The following is a 24,230-nucleotide window of genomic DNA, read 5'->3' on the forward strand; positions in this document are numbered from 1 at the left end:
ATTACTAAAACTTTGCTGATAATGTTACCAATCTTTTTCCCTTTGCACAATAATTTGATAAAGCGATACAATCAATAAAATCAATTGCACTAGCAATTATAACGATTACGTCTGCATTTGAATTTGCATCTCTCGATCAATCAGGAAAAACCTGTTGAAGTAAAATTCTTTTCTGATTAATTAAGATGCCAATTAAAACGCACAAATTTTCGCGTAATATATGTGTTTTAGGGAATTCTACGAAATGCGTGTGTTAATAAACGTTCAATGTGTCGAAAGTCTCTGATATTCAAATCGCAGATTCAGCAATGTGCATGATACTTCGCACTTTCAATCCAAAGGTGAACGGTAAAAAAAAATCAGGTTAGCGAGAGATGTTTCTTTAGTGACGTTAGAGATACGTATACTCATGATAATACTGTTATAAACCGTTGTACACGCGTCATCCCCACGAGAATACACAATAATACACTTGCTGGCTTAGCTAGCCTTGGTAGTAGTTTATTTGTGTACGGTAAAGGCCATGGCACGTAAATTTAAATAGAAAAACTTAAGCGATAAGTCAGCTGTTCATAGTCAAAAACTCAAAAGTATAACGTAAGCGGTAACAAATTCAAACTGATTTCTTCATTGCTTATGGTGAGATCTACTTGACACTATAAACGTTTCGAAACATTCTTTCATTTGTCAATTAATACAATTCTTTGTTCTAATTGGTCAAACGCCTCAAAATATTTGTATCGCGAATCGCATTTTACATCTTGATCCTCAAGTTTTTCGATAGCAGCTGTATTTTTGCCAAGTTCATACTATATAAGAAAAAAGTAAAATTCAAATATATAATCTAAATTTTTAAATGGACTCTTTTTAGATAGTCGCAAAATCCGATTCTACATGATAGAACTACCTTAAATGGCACTTCTACTTAAAAATGGCACCCATTTGGCACTCTCTTCCTTATCCATTTCTATAAATGTAAATTAACTTTAATCTCGGTGTCCTTATTCTTAGAACATTTCAGAATTTCCAGATTCCTGAAAAAGAAAAACAGACAGAAAGAAAATTAAACCGGGATTAAAGGCTAATGTGCGTGTGTGTGTGTGTCGGTAGAAACGGGCATTTAATATCGCGCCTTACGACCACTTACGACCGCGTTCACGTTACTGCACAGAACGGTCGTGTTATTACCACGATTTGCGCGCGCTTTTTTATTGCGTACGTACCCCAAGATCGCGACCTGCGACGTCACGCCCTGCCACGTCACGTCCCGCCGCCCGCCCCGCGCTTACTTACTATCGCGACGAGCGTGCTATGGTGAGTACGGTGACTATTAGTCGTCATTCGAGCGACGTGGCTGGTTGCGTCCTTGCGTCTCGGAGGCGAGAGTTAAACCGTTCTATGCTATTACCCCTCGCAACGAGTATTACCGAGCGCGATGCACGGCTCCGCACGGACGATTAGAGATTGCCAACGCTTATACGTACGTAGTGCTCGCTCTATGAGAGAATCTATCGTCGTCGGAGGTAAACGTATCTCTCTCTCTCTCCCTCTCGAACGCGTTACCAAAGGGAAACGTCTCTCGTGCTCACCTCACTCCAGAAGGAACTTCTAAAGGCCGTATCACGTAACTTGCGAAGTCGTATCATGTTCCTCCTACACCCTCTCGTCATCGGCTCAGGCGGAAACGGACGGAAAGGAAGTGAAAGAGAGGCGACCGCGCCGCGCTTTGCCCGTGGCGAATAAATTAACTACGTTGCAAATGTGCCGAGTCACTCGCGTCGCGGACGACGGTTGTTTGTCGAGCAGATATATATATTTTACTTGCATCGGTTTGCTCTCGTTTGACCGTTTGCTCGGAAACCACCGACGCGGAGCCGACAGCGGGCTATATAATTATCGCATTATTTCACTTTGATATTTACGCGCGAGAATTGTTTCTTCGATGATCGGATGTGTCTCGCGCGTTAACGCTTTCGCCGGGCTCGTCGATTCAATGTAATTCGCCGTGCACCTTTGAACGCGAGAGCCGCGGGCTAATGTGCTCATATTTCAGTGTTTCAGTCGCGAGAGAAAAACTGCGATACGCCGTTTATTAATAACACACGCGTATCACGGGGTAAAATCCGTTCGGGGTAATATCGCGCGCTAATTTTGCTTGCACATTTATCGCGCCTTGAGCATCTTAATCGATCCCCGGGAGCCACTTTGATCAATTCCGATTAATTTTGATCGACGATTAATACCGTAGGTACACGTGGTTAGACGATTTGTGTTATATTTAAACATATATATCGCGTATCTCGGGTTTTAACATAAATGCAAAATATTTTCTACCGTACGTACCTTGCCGGACAATGGACTCGTCCACTCGGTGCCCCTCGCGTGATAAGAAGGACGTACACTTATCGATCTAGCGATTACTTCGCGATCGATAATCGGGGTCGATAAATATCCCCGGTCAGCCGCTGCCAGTTGATGGCGCCAGGGCTACTTTTTTACGTTCCTCTTACCCCGCGAGGGGTGCCAAGGAACGAATCGTCGTCGGGCGGTGTACAGTGTTGTTGGCACAACTTGCAAACCATAAAATATATCCGATATTATGGAATGATACCACAAGACGGCGTCAAAACAAACCGTTCTAATTTCTTTTTGCTGGCAACTTCGTCGCGGCTGATTAAAGGTAATCGGGATCTATCGAAGTTAATTCGGTTTCGTCAGTAGCCTCCACCTTCCACGGATCGCGGGATATCGGAGTGAAGCTTGCAGAGCGCTCGTCCTCCGTTTGTCCGATTATCAAGTGTCGATACGACTCGCGTGGCGTCGTCGCGACGATAAGCTGCACGCTCGTAAATCGCAATAAACGCTGTGTTTTAAGCTTCGTGTGTGCGCGGTCTTTCTCCTCTCTCGTATTATAGTCTTCCGTCGTAAAGTGATAAAGTGCACGTCGCGTGCGATTAATGTCGGGAGTGCCGTGTAAAGTACACGTGGCGATCGTTGTATACTGCCGATTAGTGCGCGCGCGTAATTAACCTTATTTTCGTGAGTGTTGTGCGACTACCGGGAGGAAGTAGCAATGGGGGAACCTGTAAACTTGAGAAGAGGCGGAGGCCTGGCAGGCATCGGGCGACGGCGGAGCAACTTTGAGGTAAAGTATTTCGTTAACTTATTTGTTATCCAAATTCACAGCATCATTTGTTCTCTATTATCCGGCTGAGCTACACTGACTGAAAACAGTCGAAATATTAGCAAGTGAGTGTTAACATTTTCTTCGATATTTTATAAAGAAATAGGTTTGTAATGACGAAATTATATATTTCTTGCGAAATGTATCTTATTCTCCTTGTTTTTTTTTTTTTTTTGATTTATTTGGCGAATAACATCTCGTCGTATTTAAATAAAGACTTCGGTGAAATGAATTTATATCTCACCAATCAATTTTTAATTTTTTAATTGGAAACTTCTCTCAATGTATCTAACAATAAGATTGCGGTCCGACTCACGCTCAAAGTGTTATTGACATCCTTCTGTCTTTGTTTTCTATGAATGCAATCTAAGAGGAAAATTTTTTACATAAAATGTTTTAACTATATATTTTAGAAACTTTTTTTTGGAAATTTTGTAATCATTTTTTAAAATCCATTTGCAATATATGAATAAGATGATGTATGAATAAGATGAAGCACAATATATAAAATTATTTCTTAAGATTTATGAATATTTGTTTGTAACAATTGAATTTTTTTTGCAGAAGAAATTGTATGAATAAATATTTTAAAATATTTATTTGCAGACTACAAAAAGATTTGATAGATGCAGTGCATAATTTTTTAAAAAATTATGTAACATTTGTTTAGCATTTATTTGCAAGACATCAAGTAATATACATGCAGTATATATTATTAAATTAAAATATTTAAATATGAATTTCTTTGGAGTATTATTAATTTGGATTTTATTTTTATATGTTGTAGATTGAGATGCAGTTACAACTCCGCTGCTGCGCATCGTATTGGTCAGTCACATATCTTCTATTTTAAACTACAATTCCAAATTTATTATCGAAATTATTGAAAAAAAAGAGAGAAGAGTAGGAATAGTAGGAATAGTAGAAATAATTTTTATAACATATCTACGTTAAATTTATTTTATAAAAGCATTTTATGATAAAAAAGCAAAAATGATAAGAAGTAACAAGGCAAAATAGAGGGTAGGTTCTTTGTAATATATACGTATATATACACAATATGTTGAGTGTCTATGTATTATATCTTTGCCGATATTCTTATCCATATTATCGCTCAGCAATTTTACTTTAGATATCTGTAGTTGTTTAAAAATCTTTAAGACATTTAGATCGGTAAAATTCGGGAAGCAAGAACAGATCGTTTTGTATGGCTGGTAAGAAGTACGACAATGACACCAAGGCATCCTCACGTCTTTTTGCTCGTTCTGTTCTCCGTAGCTTTTTTCTTTCAATCTCTTACTCGCCATCGCCAGCAGTTTTGTTCCCTTTGGCTCCTTCAACTATCGGTAGTGTATTCATCTTCCAACTCATTCCTTTCTGTTCTCTCTTTTTTTTCGTTGCTACAGATATGTTAATCACGTCGACCGGCCGTTATTCTCGCCGGAATTAAGACCGTTTCTGATTCTATATAATGCGTTTCGACTACAAAAGAACTCATATAATCCAGGTCATCTTTGTCGATTATTTAATGGGAGAAATATGCAAGAAGCGCGTATATTTTCATAATATTCATCACAGCTTTGGTATTTTGCAATTATTTTGAATTTTTTATTATCCAAATTAATATTGTACATTAGATTCGACTAATCGAATAATATTAATACAATGTATATTTTCTATTATTTGTTATTTTATATTTTTGCAATTTATTAATGAAATTATAGTTTACTTATAGTTTATATTATTTATCATATTATAATACACAAAAAGAAATACGTATTCACAAGAAAAGCTATAACGTGCGATTACTGATTCTTCTTATGATATTTTAACAATTTTAAAAAATTTATTTTAAGAATTTATTTTAAATTTCTAAAGATTATTCTGTATAAGAAATAATTTTAATATGCAATAGAGTTAATTTTTTGTAAATTGATGAGATAGATTTCTGTAATGGTGTATGTAAATGCAAGTTTTAATCTGGTTAATGCTTTACTCAGTAATACCTTACGCAATTTACTTAATTAAGTGAAACTTGCAAGACTTTTGTGATTTACAAACATACGAAACGCAAAAATATAAGCATAAGATTAATAATTTTGCTATTTCTTATAAAATATTAATATTCTTTAAAAATGTATATTATATTATTTTCAAGAATTGTACTTATTATTTATACTTTATTTTATAACTCAATGTTACACGATTAATTTAACAATGTTGTATTCTATATTTAAAGAAAACGATACACGATACACGATTCTATTTTGCGTTGTGGAAAACGTTAGTTGAAACGTTGGACAGATAAATGTCTCGGTCCGGTTCTTTAATCCTTCCGTGTTCATCTGTCTAATGGACGCCATCGCATTGAGGAGAAATAAATTACGCGTCGCATAAGTACAATTCTAAATCATTATATCTTCTTTTCTGCGTCATCATCTCTCAGCCTTAATGGTTGCCCACTTAGCATTACGCGTGCTTGTGTCAGAATTTCGTACCGTGAATCCGGGGAAATTTGGAGAAACATGAAACAGGTCGACGTCTAGAAGGGCGACGACAACGACGTCGAGGGTTCTCTTCTATTCTTCCTTTTCCACCTTCTCTCACTTTCTCTTTTCCGCGTTCTCCTGCCATTCTCTTTCCGCCCGTTTTCTTTTCCGGTCTCTTTCACCTCCAATTCTCTTCGTCTTTCATTTTTCGTCACCGGCACTACTCGTTCACCCCGCGATGGTTCGCAACGGATAATAAGCTCTTCTCAGGGGTCGTCCGACTTTCCGCGGGCGTGCCTGTAGCAGAAATAAGACACGACTTCTTCGTACCGTGGGGCAATTGCTTTTACTTCTAGCCTCCCACGAGAATTCCGCGAGTCTCTCCGTGGCTCTTTGCCAGCCCGTGTGAGCGAGCTCAGGCGTATTCGCTTTGCACGTATACAGCCGCGAATTCGCGACGGCAGTGTGGATGTAATAAGCGCAGTATAAATGAAATCTCATCGTCGAAGTTAGATTTAAAACATGAACATGTCGAATTCTGTTCCCGATAGACCTTTCACTTATCGAATATATTGTTTTGCCGTTTTGAAAACATAAAGCTTTCGATGCCGCGGGAGAGAAATGTGTTATGTAATGTGAGAGATTTGACTAAATCTGAAATACATTGACTATTTCATCTGGAATTATATCTGGGTTATATCTAGAAGAAGCATATCTGGAAGAAATGAGCTTTTGTAACTTAAAAGGGGTAAGAATTGAAGATTAATATAGAACGGAAAACTTTTATTTCTTTATATTAAATTTCTTCATTCTTGTTTAAAAGCACGATTTTGTAATGAGAATTTACTTTTTGTACAATTTTTAATTTGGCTTTCTAATTATGATTATGCAAATTACACTAAGTAATTTGCAAGGTTTTATGCAAGAGCATATGAAGAGACTGTTTCTGAGGGTAATTTTCGACGCTGAATTTACATTAAATCAGCTTTTTGAGACATAAGACATTTTGTGTATATATATATATATATATATAGTAAAGTTTGAATAAAATTAGAAAACAAATCAGAAACGTTGAGCATTTAATTTGCGTTTGTTATATAAAAAAGTAATATAAATTTCAGCGATTCTGTGATTATACGGCCCTTCTTTCTAATAACGCAATTACACAAATAGTAGAAATAGTTTGAACTAGTTTTACATTATCTTTTATCTTTTTATGCTTTAATATAAATTAAACAACAGCTCTGCGCGATAATTTTGTAATTAAATGACGATACATTCGCAATGTTCTATATTTTAAAATATCTAGAATTTTTGGGGGGGGGGCAGATTTGAATTTTTTGGCTTCAAAATACGGTAAAAAGGGTTGTTGCCTTTTCTTGCACGAAAATTCAGGTAAAAATTTGTAAACCAATGTTATTATTCGCAAATGCAAAGATTGCGCTGTTCGTGCGTTTCCCCTATTTCGATCTCCTGTTTTCTCACGCGATTTCTCATCTATATGATTATGACTACAAGCCGGAGGGGACTGCGTTATCTCCGACAAAAGGAAACCATCTTGGTATCTACATTCTCGGGATTGCGTCTTGCATGAGTTTGGCCGTTTTTCGGGCCGTTTCAGATTCGCAACTCAGATCGAGTTGCCTTACATGACAATGTTACATGACAATCCTACGACAATACTCTAGTCTCTAAGGACACGCTTGCGACATCCATATGAACTTTGAACTTCTCTTAGTGCAACGACGCCTGGGCATAACCCGGAATCGATCGTCGAAAGAACACCGACCCAATTCGCTTCGTTGACGCTCCCCTGTAAGCAGCTCTAGCGGACGTCGTCTTGGGAAATGGGCCTCTTTCGCAAGACGAGATACTTTTGCGGTCGATTCCTATTCCGGCACATGAACAGATAGGGTGGGACGGTATGTCCGCCGTGGTATCGCATTTTCTTTCCTTCTTCCCTATTTTTTTCCGATAGCTTTCTTTAAAATGCTCGTTATACTGTGAAAAGGATCGTACTTATGTAGATCGCTCTGTGGAGTAATAAGACGCTTATCACCCTTGTCATTCAGAATAGGAAAAGTGTTTTGAAGAAGGCAATACCAAGAGCTAGCTACAACTGATATTTGCGATTTTTATAATAATTCACATTGAGTATAAAATTGATAGTTGTCACATAGATAGGCAAAAACTCGGGAATTGAAAATTGATCAAATGTGATGAAGTGAAAAGTGAAGTTTAAATATTGAATTTTGGAATAAAATTAAGCAATCGTAAAAAATCTTAAATCAAATTTGTTGATTGTTAATTGAGTAGTTGTTGATTATTGTTCACTAATTGATTGCTAGATTTCAAGATTTTCCATTGTATTTAATTTCTAATCGCATGATGAATAGTTTAGATGACGGAAAAAAACAGAGGAGATAATGATTTTCACGTTATAGTACAAAATCATTACTCTCTTATACGAGACGCTGCTTATATATCAGTGTATGCTGCTCGGTTCTGAAACATTTGTGCTCCTTTTAGTAGGACACGATGATAACCAACATTTGACTCGTTGAATATTTCCGTCACGTGCACCGCGAATAACACGTCCGGCACCGTCCAAGAAATGAAAACCATAAATTCCCGGAATCTCCATTTTTAGCGTAACGCCATATAGACGGTGGCTTCGTCAAAATCGAATCAGCTGCCTGAATCTTGCACCGCGTGTTGTATATGATGATACTACGATCATGGCACAATGATCTTTCATAGCAGATACATTATCTGGATTCACCTGTTTACGAAGTGCTTTAAATGTAAATGTACAATCTTCTCAGCTTGATACTCATTTTATGTCAATTGCAAGATCATAAATATCCAATGTCAATTTATCGGTAAATCGAACGTATAACATTCATGATTATAATATTCGATTATAATATTGAACGTATAATATTCACGATTAATATATTGATTCTTTGTAGTAGAAAATGATTATAATTTTTTTTACGTTTTCAATTTAATGCATAATGCAAGTATACATAAATATACAAATAAATAAGGACAAACATTGAAATTAACGAAATCCTGCTCATTTATCATCTGTCCTGGAAATAAAAATTTTGTGTAGGGCAACGTAGTAATTTATCTTTTCCCTTAAATCACGGAGAGCGTTTTGCCCCAGAGAACAGGTTCGCCACAAAATGAAATTAATCGTTAATTTGCGAACAAATTATTTACTGTCCATTATCGCGCGTCTCGCAAGTTGGAGTATAAATTAAGCTATCGGCAAACCATAGGATTCAGTCTTGCACATTGACGTATAGTAAATTTCTAATCAACGTCTTTGTTCAAACGACGTATTCACGAGCTAATAAAATAGCGGCGCGCGTTGTTCATGAACGTGTGTGATAAGCATGCATGTCAAGCTGAATACTCTGTATTTTAGTATCGAATCGCGTCAATTCACAAGGCTATACTATCGCAGTATATTAGGGGAAATGTGGAAATAGGGAAGCACGATACGAGGATTAGCTCTGATGATGCGGTTTGGCCGCACAATAATTTATTATATGGCAAATGTGTGCTCGTGACGCGCCTCGATCCCGTATGACAATTTAAAAGCGGAGCGATTATAGAGCGAAGTTTTCATTTAATTATCGACATGCCACCAATCACGCCTATAATGATTCCGATATCTCTGTGTACGTAAATTCTTCGAAAAATTTAATTACCCGTTACGAACTATTGAGCTCCCTTCTAGAAATCACTGTCATGTAAACCACCCTTCGAATCCGGAAGTAATCAATATCTCTTGCGTACACTGTAAAGAAAACCTCAGGGTGAAAAGAACAAAGAGTCTCAGATGAGTTGCGCAAATTTAATTTGAATTGTAATAAAGTTAAAATGAATAAAAATCAAATCAAATTAATAATTTTGACTTCTAATACAATAAATTTACTGAATCAAAAAATTTAGTCAACAGTAAGAGATTGACGAAACTGAAATATAATTAAAAATGTAAAATATTATATTAAATGTTCATTATAAACTACTATGCATATAAGGTTTATTTAATTACATAATAATTCTACACCTATGTGGGAAATAAAATCATATGAGAAGTATATTGATTTGATGATTTAGATTTTTAGATAATTAAATAACAGAACGAAAGTATATTTATAAAGTCACTCATTCATGAGTAAATTAGAGAAGATGGAATATTCAAAATATATGTATTTTTCTTATAAAAAATCGTACAAAATAGAATAAAAGGCGCAACATTTCGAGATTTTTTTTGTATTGAAACGCGAGAAATTCGTTTCATAAAATAATTTCTTGAAGTTATGTTCTCAAAATCGGGGCCTAAAATAAAGGTAATTTAAAAGCATTTTAACGACACAGTTACATTTATTTTTACTTAAAAATTATTTCTACTTAAAAATTCTAGAATTGCATAATTAGATTTAATGGATTTAATTTTTACCATTAACAACCTGTTAAATTTAATTACTTAGAAGAAATGTTCAATTAACATTGAAACAATTTATTCTACTGCAACAGATTTATTTCATCGTGACCATAAAGTTCTTCGATTAACTATACAATTACGTTTCGTATACTTATTAATAATGAGTTAACTTATCAGTCAACTTTATAAATATGCCGTGGAACTAAAGTTAATGTTAATTTTTAAGACGTGCAAGATATTGAAAGAATACTAAATTTTTTTAAAAGTAATTACATAGTTCGCCATGTATGGCACTAAGATGGAGAATTAGTTTACTTAATTTTTCGAGTTATTTTACCTCATTATTTTTTATAGTGTAATTAAATGTGATTTATTATTATTATTATTATTATTTTACTGTCATTTTATGTACGAGTGCAAACTGTCTTATGATATTCAGAACAAGTCGCAGCCTCGGGACACTCCGCGAAAATAATAATGCCGACCGACGCGGCACCGTTGGCGTTGCAAACGGCAACATCCAACTAATCGCCGTGAGCGCGCGATGAGGTTCGCGTTTCTTCGTCTTTTCTCTCGTTTCTGTGCGTCTTTTTCAGAAGCACGGTAGGAATGGGGAGGAGGAGGGGAGGAGGAGGTAGCTCCGCCATTCGTCCGCGTCACGGTAACTCTGTCGTGTCTCGGCCGAGAAAGACAGAGCGCATCGAGTTGGAACAGGACAACGTTCCCTTTCCAATTTCAAACTATTTCATATTCAGAGCCCGCCCGTATGATATTCAGCGGCGGGGGCATTAGCATGTAAAGGGTGTACCAAAGAACGAAAAGTGGCAGGGCGCGAAGGAAGGAGCGAGAAATAGACGGTGGCGGAACGGTGGCGTAACTAGCCGTCCGTATTCGTAATAATACTATTAGGATGCGGTTCGTGCGAGCCGGGCGCGGCACGATGGCGCGTTTGCGGATCGAAAACCGCGGACGCGTTGACCGCGTGAACGCGACGAACGGCAGGCCCGCTCAAAATTACTTATGAAAATCCAATTTAGAACGCGGCGAATGAGCGCGCGCGACCAGTCGGTCCTCTCTCGAGGACCCGGAAAGCAGCCGAAAGCTTTTGTCGGCTCATCGGCAACGCTGAATGTATCGATCGTTTCGTCGCGCGGCCGATTTTTATTGCCCGTGGATAAAATTTTACCGTCGAGAGATTTCCAGCAGAACGCACAGGCTCATAAATCGGCGTTTATCCTATCGCGTGTTAATTCGGCCATCTATTGTGCGCGATTGCCGACGCCTCGCGTTTTGTGCAATTTTTCTTTTTACTCTCTCTCCCTCCCTTTTTTTTTTTAACGATAAAGCTTTCGCGGTCGCGATTCCTTAGTGACTGCTTTTAGCGCTAAAACGGCGGCATTGTTATACAGAAATGTAAGAGCGAAATTGGCGAAACATATAACATTACGTCATACGTACGACGCGAGCTTAAAAGCTTCCTCTTTCTTCTCCAAAAGTTATTTCGCTATCTTTCCGGATGCGGGGTATGCATTCGCATATTGTCAATTCACCATTGTGTTGGTTCGATTTACGAACGCGAATGTACTTACAACACGATACGGAACACCTTCAATGGAACATTATCGCGTCCGATGTAATGTCACATAAAAAATATTTTATACGACATTATATGCAATTTTCAATGCGTCTTTATTAGACAGGTGCTACACGGCTCGCTTACTCATTTTCATGGATATGCAAACTGATGATTCAATTTGATGAGACTGCAGATTTCTCTCCGACGGAAATATCCGTACTGGTTGATTGAAAACTAGTTAGGGGGCATGCAAATTATACCGATCGCTCGATAATCGCTGTCGAGTCGAAATTCACGTCGAATGTATTCAGGTAGCTACGTCCTAGAATAAAAGATCTCGATAAGAGAGACGAAGGGAGACCAATTAATCCGACGGGACGTGACGCACTTGGAAATATCGAGCGACAAGCGTGAAAGAGGTTTCGCCTTCTCCGATCTCAAATTGGCGGACAGAATTGACGGTTCGGTTTGATGCGAGAGCGTGCCGGTGACTTTTACGGACCGTGAAATTTTATCGTTGTACCAGAGTACATATCGCGAGTTGTACTGCCAAACAACTTTCATCGCGGAGCTGAAATTCATTGCGACGATGAAATATATATATCGCCAATCCATTATCTTGCATCCGCACCTCCATGAAAATCCGAGAGTATTATATCAATTGTGATTTTAATATGCACGTTATGTGGAACTTCTGTTAACTTTAATTAATTAATTAATTAAAATTTATTGTTATTGAATAAACTAATACAAAAAATGTTTAAAATTGATAAATGCAGCCATTGTTTATATAAAGTATAATCAAGCATTTCTTTATATATTTTAGAAATTTTTATACAGAAATAAAACTAAATTTGGAAATAATTATTGCTTATTAAATTTTTACATTAAAATAATACTACATAATATGAGATTTTTATATAATTGCATAAAAAGGAATTTTTAGATGTATTTTATATATTTATTATATATATTTCTTATTATACGTTTAAAATATTTTTGTTTTAAACATGCCATGTTTTTGAAACACAATGTTTGTTTCTTTTAAAATACATTTTCTTACATTGCTCTAGAAATAAAACATATTATAAGTTTGATATTTCTTTCCCTTTAACAAGACATCGGCGTAATTTTATTACGACTATTTTAACCATTTTTTGTAATGCAATGATATTAAATTTTGACAATACGCGTCGTTATCATCGACAATATGTGACGAATGCCGAATTGCGTTTTTCCAAAACGCAACTCGGAAATCACTCGTTAGAAGCGCGGAAATTCCAGTGAGTTTTACATGGAGTTCGACATTCAACGCACAACGGAACGGAAGCAAATCCATCGTGAAACTTGGTCCTGCTCTACATGCTAATATCTGTCCACTGAATATCAAGGCGACATGCTCGAATATTAAATCGCGGAACTCTCAGGACAAACTCGGGCACGATGGGCCGCTCGTTCTCGCGTTGAGGTACTTGGTGATGGGAGGGAGATAGAACGGCTGAAAGATAGATACCAAGCTGACAGGTCCGAGAGAGACTTGAGCCCAGACTAACGAACTGCTAGTTTGTACGGCTACGGTGGTTAGGTATCACTCACTTAATATGGATGATGTGTATCAAAATACGTATATAAGTTCTATATTGCTATACATTACGCTGTACCGTTTGTAATTTGTGCTATCATTTTGAGGTAAAATTGGGACATTATCTTGTGATGATTAATTTGTATTAATATCTTAAAGTTTTCTATAAAATACTGTCAAGCGTATTAATTAACAAACTATGATACGTATATAATTTACTTGAATTATAGATTCTATAGATTTTGTATGACACATGATTATATTTTTTAGTGATGTATACTGGATGCCCTAGGTTTTTTCATACAAATTTTGATGGTATCTTCTATAAGCAGAAATAAGAAAAAATTGTTACATAAACATGGGTCCTGAAATATCTTATTAAAAAGTTATAGCAAAACTATGAAATGTGTAAGAAACAATTTTTCCTAAGTTTGCATTTCAAAGTGCTATCCGCTCATGTCAATATAAGCTTGACGTTGATGTAATATTGACTTTGTCACTCTAGGAATTAGTGTGTCATCTTAGGAATTAGTCATATAGCAGAAATCCTGCAACATTAAAAATTTTGTAACCTTATTAATTTCTGTGGGATTTGAATAAAATATGATCTACACGTTCTAGACATTTTTAACAATTTAAGAAAATGCAAGACAAAAAATTAATTAAAAAAAATTTTTTAATCTATTATCTTCTCGAAATTTGGCACGAATTTTCTCGGCTGATAAATTCAATATTACATTATATTAAGTTTATATTAACATAAGCGAATGACACTTTGAAATGTAAACTTAGGCGAAATTGTTTCACACACATTTCTTATTTTTGTTAAAACTTTTTAATAAAATATTTTGAAACTTATGTTTACATAAAATTTTTTTTTCTTTATGTTTACATAATATTTTTTTCTCATTTCTGCTTATAGAATCTTCTGTTAAAATTTGTAAATCTTTAAACATCCTGTGCGACATCAGCGACATAATTGCTCTTTGCAATTTTTGTAATTATAGAAATCGTGAAATATTATTTTACATAATGCATTCATCTTTTTAATACAATTAATCAACTTCTTTTGACATTGTTTCGCGCTCCATTATGAGAACGTTGATTTAGTCGGCAGATCACGTTATCATCTTCCGAACGAAATTATGAAAAAGTTTGGGTGGAGTTTCTATTGTTAGATGTGACAGCTTTGCACATTGTTGGACGTGAATTAACTTGTACTTCCGTTGCACTATGACGAATTACATTACTGATGGAGACGTTTTACCATTGTTAGAACAATTCTTCCTGTCTACCCAATCTTCAGAATCCATTCTTTTACGCTTTAGATGGAGAAATACTTATTTTTTCTAGCATTTGCGTAATATCCATTATTATAAATAATAATAAATAACATATCATATATTAATACCGTATATTATTATGCGACGACCTAATAGTTGAAAATCAACAAATCTTGTTTGAATAGTAAATTAATATCATTGAACACATGAACAAATCGGATATCAATATATCAGAGCGGCAATATACTCATTTTCGATAGATGATAGGTGCAATGGCGAGGATGTGTACCGTCGGATTAACAGAAGCAAACAAACCTGCTTTCTCTCCGTACTATCATGCTCCGTGATAAATTATATCCAGTGTCGGCAGTATTGTTCTACAAGCGATCGCTATCTATTGCGTGTAATCCATTCTTGAATGCCTTGCGCAGTTGGATATTAATCTCTCGCAAAAGTGATGGCGCAATAAACAATGTTCTAAGTAAAAAGGATCGTTGGGTAAAACTTTTGGAAGTGGTCGGACCGCTATGGGCTATGCGTTCTTAAATTTCCAAGTTTTAACCGGAATAACAGAATAACTAGGACTATTTGAAATAACGTTTTATTTCCGGAAGGGAAAATCTACACTAAGGGCCGGTTGTTCCAACTTCTTGGTAAATTTACCTACCAGGTAAGCATGTGTCTATTTTCATTTTGTTCTTAAATAAATAAAGACGAACATATATTTATCAGATAGGTAAGTTTACCAAGAAGTTGGAACAACCGACCCTAAAAGTTTTTGCCAGCAAAAATTTTGGATACAGATCTGAAAATAATTTTGTTAGATTTCAAAATAATTATGTTATAATTAATGCTCAAACTGGTTAAGAGACTGTTGAAATCACAATACTTTTTGTAGCGTTGTTTATCATGTTTTTCATAATTATTTTAATACAAAATTATTTTGATAAGTATTTAATTAAATTTTTAGACATTTTAGCAAATTGTTTTTTGCGTAGTTAATTAGTTGTAATCCTAAAACATTTTCTTACGATTAAAATATTTTTGTTAAATGTATATTGAAATAATGGTGAAAATATTATTTCGGCAGGATAATTATCGGTATCGAAGCGCATGATAAAAGAGTTTACGCAACAATCTATAATTCTTTTTTTAAACTAAATAATCTTGCGATTGTTAGAGAACAAGAACTGCACACGAAATGATAAGACAATACGTAAGATGCTTTTGTTCAGCCATAGTCATTGCAAAAATATGAAATGAGACAGTCAAAAGGACGAACCGAGAAGGCGTGAAAGGAACAGTATTCAGTCGCAAGAGAAAGATGAATGCCAACGAGAGAGCCAGCTGCAGCGTGTAGCAGAATAAAAGTGGAAGGAAAACAGCGTGGAAAGGCAATGTACGCTTGAGTCGAATATGGTGAACGAAGCGGAGAACGAAGTCGCGGAGGCGATGTGTCCTGCCGATGATAATAATATGCATCCTGGAAAATTACATTCTCGTTACTTCGTGGAGCGACTAAATGTCGCACGAGGGATCCGGTTGGAGCTCCCGGGGTGTGATGGTAGAGAAGAAGCTCGGAAGCGGATGTAGCCAAGTGGCGGCAGCTGGGAAACGTGAATGTATTTGTGAGTGTGCATTTGGCATAACGATCTTCGTCTTTTGCGCGAGTGCGAAAAAGAAAATCGAATCAGCCGGCTTTTAGATTGTCAGAAAACTGAAGAAAAAACGAGGTTTATTCATTGAAATAATTTTCATATATTTCGCCTGTTATTTTAAATTCGTTAAAGTTATAAGAAGTTCACTTTATATACAAGTCTCATAATTATTTACTTTTAACTTTTAAATGTTCTCTTATTCCATAAAAATGTGATAATGCCCTTTATCATGTGATAAGATTAATTATACAGATTAATTATGTAGCTACACTTGGGAATTCCAAAAGAAGATATTAATATTATCGTAATCGCGTTACTGGGAGATGAAATTTAATTCGCGCATAGCAGTATGCTTCCTCGTTAAGCGCTCTAAGTATGAATTGTAATCACTAAGCGTACGCATAACTTCGGCATAACTTCATTGCGGCTTTGTGTAAGCCCTTTACGTGCGCCGTCTTACGTGAATTTTGCACGAGGTTTTTCTCCTTTGTGCTATCTAACAAAGATCGGATCGATAGACAAGATTTTCGCTATTTGGCAACAACACCGTAAACATTGTGGTATTCGCTCCGGAAATCCGTGAGTGGAAAATTCGGTCAGCGGATTGAATTTCGTTGCCAAATATGTCAGTAGTCTCGAATAACGTTTGGGAATACATTACAGGAATTCTATTTAAGAACAACATGAACGAAAGGGAGGGAAATATTTGTTCTTTTAAAATTGCTCGGAGACTGTACTAACAAAGTAGCGTTGGAAGTAAACTGCAAAATTAAATAGAAGTCAATCTAGCGTGTTTGTACAAAATAATACAAAGAATTCAATGAATCGAGTTCTTATACGCAGACGGTGAGCTAATGGCGTTTAAACGTTAATTTCGTCAATCGCATGAACGTCCCTGAATCACTCGCTAATTTTCCGTTCTTTGAGTTGAAGGAACAACTTTTTTGGGACTCGGAACGCCTCTTTGAATCCTGCGAAGACTCGAAAAAGGAGGATTGATTATGCGAGATTTTCCTGGGCATTTGTATACGCATAACTAATGAATCGCAATCATTACGAGTCTTTACGAATCGAGCGTTTTGTGAGCTCGCGTTATGGATGACCCATCCTCTACGCTGCTAAGATCTTGCAGCGACTTAGCAAGTACCTCTCTCTCGTTAATCATGAGCGATACTTGTCAATAGGAAAGTTTAGGAGGGCAACTAGAGCGCGTAGTTAGAGTGTTATCCGCTTTGTTAATCGATGAGGGGCTTTTAGATAAAACTGCGAAACGAGCGTCGAAGTCGTTCTTGAGCGAGCAAGTTTTAATCGTGAGTACTTATTCAATTAACTGCCAAGAAATATGGTTGCAAAAAGTTTTTCGCGTAATCGTGGTAAGCAAGGTGCGCCTTTAAATGAAAGGTGTAATGAAATTACTTGAACTTGGAAATTATAATGAGCAAAATTTTTTTTTATATTTTTTATACAGAAAATTATGATCTATAATGATCGTTTAAAATATAATCGTGAAAATAAATTTAGCGATTAAACATTAGAAAAAAATTTGGCTATTAAAATTTCGATTATTTTTTTCAACAAAACTATTATATGATGATTCGTTAGAGATTTAAAAATCGTTCGTTCACGCACTTTTTTCCGTGAATCTCCATTTTATTCTGGCGCTTGGGTAAAAAGCATGCAGGAGCATTAATGGCGGCCGACGATAATAGATGGATAAGAAATCGTCGCACGTGAGCAAACTCTCTGGAAAACTGATCGTCGTGGTACTTTTTTGAAATTGGAATAATAGAAAGTACGATAATATTCTATTCTTGTATTATTCGTTATTTTCAATCTTTGCACGAATGTAATATATTACGAATGTTAACAGTGATTTGAATTAAAAGATAATAATTTTAATTGAAAAGCAGAGATATACGTAGGAATTTAATCTTCTCGCTGACATTAATTACATTCACGGTGCTTAATTTCTATCACGCTCGTTACATAAATTCCCAGCTGTCACCGTTTTATTGGAAAGAAAACTATGCAATAAAATGTACTTATAAGTCTGTTAAAAACAGTTTAAATTTTATGTCGTAGTAATTATTATTATACGCCGCGATTGTTATTATTATACGATTATCATGCGTTTTGGATGAAAATGCTGTCTATTTTAATGTATATAGTTTTACTTTTAGTTAGTTTCAACAAAATTGTAATTATATTCTCTCTCTTCTCTCTCTTTTTTATCTCATTTTCACTAAAATAATAGACTAGAAAATTTGGTAAAAATTGTACAATTTAAATAGTAAAATAAACATGAATTTTAAGTCGCATATGTGCCATGCATTTACATTTAGCGGGGACTTAAGTTTGCGTTCCGTTTGACCGGAGCTTCCCGCGAGCGATTAGTACAAAACGGAGCGTGGAATATTAATTGACATCGAAATGGCAGATTCGCTCGATTTAGCATCGACGAAATTTCACGCTTGCATGGCTTACACATAGAAACACGATCCTTCGATCCAGTTCTATAATCTGCTACGAAACTAACGACATTAATGGACGTTAAACGTAATGGAAAGCTAATTATAATAACGTACGTACCGGGTTACATTTTTCTGTCGTTTCAGCATAGTTGAGAATATAGCGGTTCTCCACCGAAACGGTACCATAAACTCCCGACATAATGGCGTCCGTGAGTTAAGCGCTGTACCGCGCCGCACCTGTGTACGCACCGGATATGGCGCAACCACGGCGCGCGTTACGGGCTTTTCCCGTTTTCCACTTTTTTATTTATTTATCTTTAACAAGGCTCGACGATTTTTGATTTCACCTTGCCTCCGAACGCCGCCGTATGCGCTGCCGCGCTTTTCCGTGTCCCGCATTTTATCCGATCCGCAACGTCAATAACGCGACGCTTTTGGAAAGCTTCCAAAAACTCGCTCGGCTGCATACCACTCCCCCCCCGGTTAATTCCAATTTACAGTTTACCGCACAAAACCGTGGTGAATGTATGCGGGCTCCTAAGTCGCGGCCGCCTGGACGGGTCTTTTATGATAAAATTTGTCGGCTCCGCGTCCTCCATAGCCACGTTGTTCGCGCCCGCGATTTCTGATCTCTCCCGCGATTGTTACTTGATCAATTATCCCTTTCTCCTCTCAGCAGCTGCTGTAACAATAGTGTCATTGTGATGGATTAACGATGATATACGAGGTCAGTGTTGTTATTACTCATCGCGCCGCAATAACCCGCACTCATTGGATATCACTGTCATCCAGGTCGGCTCGTCTTCGGTCTAGTATTTTTGCAATCCAGATTCAATAAAAATGCAGTTATTGTGATAGGCACTCACTTTTCCTCCACTGTTCTCGTTTATTGACACTTGTGTCGCGTGGCAAATCGATTCGCTTCGCGTTATCATCCACGTAATATGCTGTTCTATAAGATATTGTATATACAATGGCGTTGTTTAATAAGATATGAGTTTTTTCCACGGTGGAATTCTTTCAATTTTGATCAGAGTAGATATTGTTTGGTCGCATCGTAAAAATGGCAATCGATATTGCAAGGAAATGCGGTTTATTTAAATTTAAACAACAGTAGAATGCTCTTGGTATCCATATACAGTAGGATGCTGTTGCACGAACTATATAAAACAATTGCATAATTATTTTGACTACGATACAAAAACGAAATATACGTACAATGTATAGCACGTATATTTTTACTTTTTACGTATCAAACTTTAGAGTAAATACAAAACAGTAAATCAACTTTTTTTTTTACCTCTTGACCCGCATATATATTTTTGTGTCATTAGCAAACTTTTGACATTACATGGATAATTAACAGACGCTTGCTCGTATATTTTTACGGTAATCCATTAAGATTAAACATACGGTGTTACCTACGATAAATCATTATAAGTCGTCTGTTTCGTACTGCAATCCGAAAAAAACCTGATGTCACATGCATGTTTTGTGCACATTCTGGACTATCTCCCGAACCTGCGAAAATATGAAGCTCTCTCGCAGTGCGAGAATTTAATAAATATAATTCTGCTCTTGACATAATCTTGTTTTAGAACTGTATGAGAAGTTTTTGTCTCAAGTATCACGCAGGGCTGTTAAGAACGTTAACTATGAGAAAGGCGGAGTATGGTGTTAACGGGATGGAAGTTATCAGCGATATTATTGCACGTCCCGGCATTTCATCGTGTAGCTCGTTGTCGCACGCTTTCGATAATGGACGAGCAATACGACGCATAGTATGCGTCGTAGTGCATAATTTACTCGCAAGCCACGACCATATTCGGTTAGATGCCTTTCTAGAGGTCGAGCATACTCGTGGATAACCTTTCAGGAATTTCTAATCGAAGCTGCTGCTCATCGTGATACACTTGGCGTAAATTCGCGAGCGTCCGATCTATCGCGCTTGTCAATTATTAATGTGACGTTGAGTGTTGAAGTGCTGTCAGTACGCCGTGTGTTTACGTGGCGTTCACTTTGAATTTAGTTTTATAAATTTCCCTTGATCTCTATTTTCTTAGATTTTACAATTTAATTTGACATATTTAAAATTAAAATAATATTCTATTTTAATTCTTAACCTACGAAGTGAAATAGGAGAGATTAAGACTTATATATTAATATTACAGTTTTATATTAATTTATTATATTATTTACATCTTGAAAGCCGTGGGCGATATTACGTACAATTTATAGTTTAATTTTTATTGTAGCAATGGTAATGTAGAGCCTATATATTTAACATTTTTATAAATTTCAATAAAAAATCTAAGATAATTTGCATTTCAATATTTAGATATTTTAATTTAAATACAGATTATATAGAGTTTAGATATCATTTTCTATCGAAGCGAGGTAAAAATCGAACATACAATGGAAAAAAAATTTACCAGATTAGAAATAAATATTATTTATTTTTTACAAAACTTTTGCTTGGTACTATTTGAAAAAATATTTATTTCAATGTAGTAAATTTTTTTTCAGTGTATTTTGTTCATTATCGGAATCCTCGGAGTTGTCCAGCTAAGTTTAGGATAAGTAGCTGCTATTTCAACCGTATAATCCTCGTTGCGAGTTCAAGGTTGGAGTTTCATTGTAGGTAGCTCTCTATTTGCGGATCATAGACTATAGTTCTATCGTTTTCGTATATAAGCAATCAAATTCGTGTAGATTACTGTTTAGATGTTTCCATCCAAATTCTCTCGTTTAACTTGCCGGATCCCATTGACCTGTACAATTCGACATGACACTCGCGAGAACTATACGTCTCCCTTGGGGATGGCAAGTCAAACTAACATCTAGCACCCACGTGCAAGGTCGATACTGGATATGGTGACCTGTGCATGGAACGTTGCCCAGCCGAATAACTATACACGCGTGAATACCCGCGTTAGCGGCGTCAGCAATTAAGGTAATGGCCGTGTAATCGTTGCGGTCGATTTGTAGAACGAATTTTCGATCTATATCACGAGACACATCGTGTTGAAATTGCCTACGGTAGGATATTTCGCGCTCGTCCGCTCGTCTAACTTTAACTTAATATTAAATTAACAATTGCGGCCGACCTAAAACTGTAACGAATCAGACATTTGTATCATTATGTCGTCACACACACCTGAACAGAGCGTATATTTTAATTAAGTTGCATGTAACAAATTCTAATTATTTTATAGTTTGTTTGCTGTTATAGTGTGATAGCGCGACAATTATTGACGGCTGATAATGCGGTGCAGAACTGTGTTGCACACCTGGGATATATAGAGATAGAGTTGCTGAATATATATGTATATATAATAGCATTGCAGGTATGAGAATATACGCAGATTAACACGACACAGCAATTAGTATAATCGGTCTTTATGACCATAGAGAGGTTTCTTGATTGTACAATATATGTATATTTATTACAAAAACTATTTGGTTTTAAAACATATAATACTAATATTATATCGCTCATGATACTTTAACGTATATAAATATTCCTGTGCATCGGAAAACGATATTAAAGATAACTCCGGTATAAACGTTGCGTCTATCAAAACTTAATTTATGAAATACTATTTACTATGTTTGGGGAAAATAAACTACACCGATAAAAACTTCATACTATCTAATATTACGAAAAAAAATAGAAATACGAAATATTTATTTTTTTAGGTTAAAAAATTCTCGTATTTTTTAAATATATGTATAGAGCTGAAATATATGGCGCGTAGATAATTTATCAATAATGTTTATAAATAAAACGTAAAATGACAATAATTTATAATAGATTTATAAAGCTTATGCGGAGATAAAAATGATAAATGTATATACTAAGTAAGAATAATAATGCAATTTTGAAGAAGTCAATACAGTAGTAGAGTATAGAGAAACTTTGTGCGCTTTATGGTGTTTACAATCACAAAGCATCTGTACTACATAAATCCTGCGTATTAAAAATACTATATATTCCAATCATATACGAGATATACGAGATATCAAAGCTAAACGGAAAGAAAGCTAAGCACTTGTATTTTGCCATATTTCCGCCTTTACTATCCTTTTACATTTATCGTGAGATAACCATTAAATCTTTTATACTCTCTACAGTAACTGTACGTAGGTAACACATTACTTACTACATTGAAAAACCGCTTCAATTCACCGCAATTTCGTTAATATTGACAGTAAAGAACTGAAATCACAAAACAAATACAACATAAAGGCATATAAGTGAGCAAGTTTCCTTCTGCACATTCTATTTTTTCTGACTTTTGCGACGTACATCCCCGCGTGACATAAATATCCGAGTTATCCAAGATGGCAAAAAACGCAATTATCTCAGAGTGATTAATTTTACTTAGCTTCTCGTGTTGCCATTCTTGTCGTGCATTAATCTAAGTACACTGATATTAATCAGTTGAAACATCGAAGTTAACCGTTGTGTGTGTGTGTCTGTCTGTCTGTGTGTGTGTGTGTATGTATGTGTGTGTGTGGTAATCGAAATGTTACATTGAGTAATTAGCGGCAGGCTCAGGCGTAATCAATCAAGCGTCGTCCGTGAACAAGCGGGGATGCATAAATACGCGAACGAAACGATTGCGAACACGTACATATTTATGTACACACGTGTGCGTACCTGTTTCGGGTACGCATAAACATCCCCATGCAATTAACCCGTTGTTAAACGCGTTCATAAAATCAACAGTTAGGATAATAACGCTTGATTTTGCCTTGGGAAGGAGCGTCTGTTAATTGCGTACGGCCGTTTATCCGTTTCATCTTGAATTGCGAGAGACGTGTGTTTGAACATTAACCACTTGAGGGAGAATCACGCCCCCGCCTGAGAAACGCAACCCGTAGACACCGTATATTTATTTTCGATGCGCTCGGCCGCATTTTGCAAATTTGCAAGTCATAATGTGCTAATTCCGCATCGTGAATTTTAACGTGATTTGTCGGCGTAACTTCGTTACGTCGCGCGCTCGCGCACGCGCGCCCTTCTTTATTATCCCGCTGTTCGTACGACGTGATTTTTATTCGGCGTTTCCGCGCTTGCAGCAATTTGCGTCACTCCAAACGACAATTTGCGCGTCGCGTGCGGGCGGTAACTGATTAGTCGCTTTCGCATTGATTATCGAGCATGAATTGGCGTACGAAATTTCGATCACGTATAGATACGCATTTCGTATTCATCCGGACGTTCGCACATACGCGCATTAGCGCGGCCTTAACGAAACTTCAGACAACATAGCGTACGATGCGTATAAATGTCGGCAGCGTGTCTCCGGTAAAGCCGAGTGCTAATTCGAGTGCTTTTACGCTTTACTCACCGCATGCTGGACACTGTGGAACTTTCTGGGATGCTCCTCAACGGTACGCGGCGAAATGTAACACCTCATTCCATTTATCTGCAATAAAAAAAAAAGGAAGCGTCGACCGTTAGCGCAAAGTAGTTGTACGAAGTAGAAACTCAGAAAAATTAATATCAAGCGAGGATA

General features: G+C 36.4%; 1 protein-coding gene and 1 long non-coding RNA gene across 3 annotated transcripts in view; one reads left to right on the forward strand and one right to left on the reverse strand.

Annotated features, from left to right (window-relative positions):
- The window catches only part of LOC105837833 (zwei Ig domain protein zig-8), a 159,615-nt gene that overhangs the window by 69,994 nt on the left and 65,391 nt on the right, over positions 1-24,230 (reverse strand). The window contains exon 2 of one of the 2 annotated variants that reach the window (XM_028194018.2): positions 24,063-24,140. The exons of the other annotated variant lie outside the window; for it this stretch is intronic. The gene's annotated coding sequence lies outside the window, so the exon portion shown is untranslated. The remainder of the gene's footprint in view (positions 1-24,062; positions 24,141-24,230) is intronic. 2 annotated transcript variants of the gene reach the window in all.
- On the forward strand, positions 1,228-8,284 carry LOC114255404. Its single transcript, XR_003626689.2, has 2 exons — positions 1,228-3,145; positions 3,972-8,284. It is a non-coding gene; the product is annotated as an uncharacterized LOC114255404 (long non-coding RNA).

This window comes from Monomorium pharaonis, chromosome 10, assembly GCF_013373865.1.
Source record: "Monomorium pharaonis isolate MP-MQ-018 chromosome 10, ASM1337386v2, whole genome shotgun sequence".
Lineage (NCBI taxonomy): Eukaryota > Metazoa > Arthropoda > Insecta > Hymenoptera > Formicidae > Monomorium > Monomorium pharaonis.